Raw genomic sequence first — 3,586 nt, 5'->3', positions numbered from 1 at the left:
AAAAAAAAATTTTTTAAAAAAAAAAAAAATATATAAATAAAAAATTATATATGCAAACTTAAATTTGATTAAATAAAAAAAAAAAAAAATATAGAAAAATTGTTTAAATGTTTGCATTACAGACAAAGGAAATAAAATTGTTTTCTTTTATTATCAATCAATGATATAAGCAACTGATTTTGGATGAATTAACAATTTTTGTCTATTATTCATTTTCTCTCTCTCACTCTTTGGCATTTCTTGTGTGGTAAAAGTCATGATCTAAAGATTAACATTAAAAAATGTATACTCAAAGGTATGATCAAGTAATACAGATTTAAGAGATAACTTGTATTTATTTTTTGTGTTGGATAGATTTTATTTAAGGTACTTCTCTAAAGATTTGTTTTGTAAGTGTGAACTGTAAGAATATATCGCCCCTTATTTTTCTATTGGAATTACCAACAGAAAGTAGGATAGCATTATAGAATTGTACAAATTCTCCTGAGAACTCTCAACCTCCAGTAGTGCTGTCATTCATCTTACTAACTCATTACTTTGATTTTTTGTGTGTGTTAAATAAAATGTACTTTTGTGCGTTTGTTTGGAATTTTGCCCAAAGCTACTCAAGGTCTATCCGTACCAGCTGTTCCTAATTTGAAGTGATAAACAAGAGGGAAGGCAACTAGTCAACACCACCCACTGCCAACTTTTTATCACAAATAGTGGGATTGACCTTCACACTATAATGCCCATTCATCAGCTGCACTGGATTTTTAGGCCCAATTCTGCTGGAGGGTCAGGTATACCTTTGACCTTTTCCTCCCCCATGGCTGACTGGTTTGTTCTGAATTTTTGCACAAAGCTATACCTGGACTATCTGCGCTAGTTATCCCTAATTTAGCAGCGACAGACTAGATAGAAGACTTTTTAAACCAAACCAAACTCTTTCTCTTAACCAAGTCAAAAGTAAGAGATCTTAGTTAAACTTAATAATAAATTTAAATGAATAAATAAAAATAAACTCAATAATTTTACCACTACACTTCGAATTAATTAATGTTATTTTATGATCATAATAATAACAACTTGCTCAAGTTTAGTACACAAAGTAATAATTAAAGAAATATAGTGTCTCAATATTAATTTACTAAACCATTTCAGGAACATGAGAATATGATTTCTTTCATTTGTAAGACAATTTAAATTGCTAGAAAACATCTCTTTAAGGTACTTTTTTTTTTTTTTTTCTATACTGGTTGTTGTCAGTGGTGTAACAACATGTAAGGGAACTGTCTCAGGGTCTCTTAAAGTTGGCATTTCATATTTTATTATAATTGAAGGAATCAAAATATTTTGAAACACTGGAAAATTTTTAATGAGGTGGAGTTAAAAAAAAAACGTTTTGTCACTGTTTTGTTGTTACTGGGGCATGGAAGATAAGAAAAAAAATTGTCAAAAATCACAATAACTGTACCACTAATGTTTTCACTCATACAAGATAGTTATAAGTATTAGATTTACTATTCCTGATGTTCCCTGGTGAGTGTGTGTGTGTGTGTGTGTGTGTGTGTGTGTGTGTGTGTGTGTGTGTGTGTGTGTGTGTGTGTGTGTGTGTGTGTGTGTGTGTTTTCTTATAGCAAAACCACATCAGGCTATCTGCTGTGTCCATCGAGAGGAATCAAACCCTTAATTTTAGTGTTGTAAATCCAAAGACTTACCACAGGTCCACCGGGGAATAAATCAATTGGAAGTTTATGATTATTTGTAGTTGACAGAGCACAGATAGCCCATTCTGTAGCTTTGTATTTAACTTAAAACAACAACAACAAAAATATTAAAAAGCTTTTACATTAAAAATTGATCATTTATTATTTCCAATTTAAAATATCATGAATAAAATCCTTTTCTGTTAAAAAAAATAATAGAACTACAACAATTACCTTTGTTATATCAATAAAACTTGGAAAGTGAAAAATGCATAGCAAGATTCATAAAGAACAGTAAAAATAATATTACATGTTATTTTGGTGGAGCTTAAGGCAAAGTAGTTTTGGGAACTTTAACGAACTGCAATTGCCCGTTTTTTTTTAAAAAGAGACGATGTTTCAGCTTCAATACAAAGTTCATGACAAGCTGAAGACCTCAGTGTAGAAGCCAAAACATCTCTTTTCTTTCAGAAAGCAGGTGCAGTGCATTAAAGTTATCAAACCTAAAACTATTACATGTTAATAAAATCATTACATTACTTTTTATGAAAGATAATGAATTCTTCAGAAAGTTATTGCTTCTTCACCCAATTTAAGAAGGATCAAAGAGATCTTAATAAAAACACACAACTCTGCAACAAGCTTTGTTCATCTACTGGTATTACAAACTCATGGAAGAGGAGGAAGCTTTTCACAGTTCTCATCGATGGAGTAGGAGGTTACAACTTCTTGTTCTGAAAAAGGTAACAAGAACAATAAGTAAATGTTGCTTTGGAAATTGGGAACAAATTTCAGTCAGTAAGTCACTGTCACACATAAGAAATCTTTTGAACAAATCCATAACAAACCTTAGCTCAACATAACATTTCAGAATAAGCAAGTCAAAATAAACTGTTCATTAGAGAAAGTTAGTGTGCTCAGTAATTAGTGTAGAGCTCCTGGCTATACTTTGTACTTTACAGATCCAGCAAAGATTACATAAATAGTTACATTTTATTATACCTGTTCAAATAATAATAATATCTCTTTACAGCTTTGAAATCAAAAATAAATATTTATGAAGATCTTTACTTTCTCGTACCTAGTTCATAATAATCGTACAACCGGATGGTAGCTGGTTTTGTTTCTTGGACCTCAATATCTTGCTCAAGCCAGAAGTTAAAACACAGGTTCTGGTCTGTAAGCTGTAAAATAACACATTAAGAACAGGAGTCAGATGATGTATGATTATATTGTTAATGATATAACATGATACAAATATATAGAAAATGAAATTTAGATGTTTAATAAATAAAAATCGTGATATTCATGTCTACCAACAAAATACATATCTGTAGCCCACTTTTCTTATCTCAAAAACAAAGTCTCACTCAAATAATTGTGAACCAAAATTAACAGCATGCACTTAAAGTTGTTTCAATTTACCAATATATTTATGTTCAATGTCTCTTAACACTTTAATAGTAGTTTATTGTATATAACACACTCCTCCATGAAACATCTTAAAACTTATTATACACCAGATTTAAAGATTGTGAATTTTCTTACTGAAACTAAATTAATATAATTAGAATGTTAAGAAAATATAATAGCAGTACCCATTTACCAATGTTAAATTAAAACATTTTTCTACCATTGTAAACTATTTTGAAATTAGAGATTTGTATATAAGATCACAATTTCTAGCCATTTTTTTTTGTAATTTTATTTAAATTCAAATTGTGTTTTGATTAAGTTCTGAAACACTACTCAATTTCTAAAAATGTCTTTACCTTGCATCTTATTAAAAATGCCTTCATGCTACACAAAATTAAGAGTGTTAGTAGTTTTGCCAATCTAATTAAATCAGCAAAGCTTCATTAACTATTTCTTGTTTCAATTTCAGTTTTTGATGACCA

General features: G+C 29.7%; 2 long non-coding RNA genes across 2 annotated transcripts; one reads left to right on the top strand and one right to left on the bottom strand.

Annotated features, from left to right (window-relative positions):
- Positions 1-1,077: 1,077 nt before the first annotated feature.
- Positions 1,078-2,070, top strand: LOC106463169. The gene is made up of 2 exons (XR_001291036.2): positions 1,078-1,521; positions 1,634-2,070. It is a non-coding gene; the product is annotated as an uncharacterized LOC106463169 (long non-coding RNA).
- A 1-nt stretch (position 2,071) lies between these two features.
- Positions 2,072-2,928, bottom strand: LOC106463168. Its single transcript, XR_001291035.2, has 2 exons — positions 2,770-2,928; positions 2,072-2,422 (listed from the first exon to the last, which is right to left on the bottom strand). It is a non-coding gene; the product is annotated as an uncharacterized LOC106463168 (long non-coding RNA).
- Between the last annotated feature and the right edge of the window lie 658 nt (positions 2,929-3,586).

This window comes from Limulus polyphemus, unplaced genomic scaffold (genome assembly GCF_000517525.1).
Source record: "Limulus polyphemus unplaced genomic scaffold, Limulus_polyphemus-2.1.2 Scaffold1341, whole genome shotgun sequence".
Classification (NCBI taxonomy): domain Eukaryota; kingdom Metazoa; phylum Arthropoda; class Merostomata; order Xiphosura; family Limulidae; genus Limulus; species Limulus polyphemus.
Note: the sequence above shows the minus strand (reverse complement) of the source record. Positions and strands in the feature narration are given on the sequence as shown.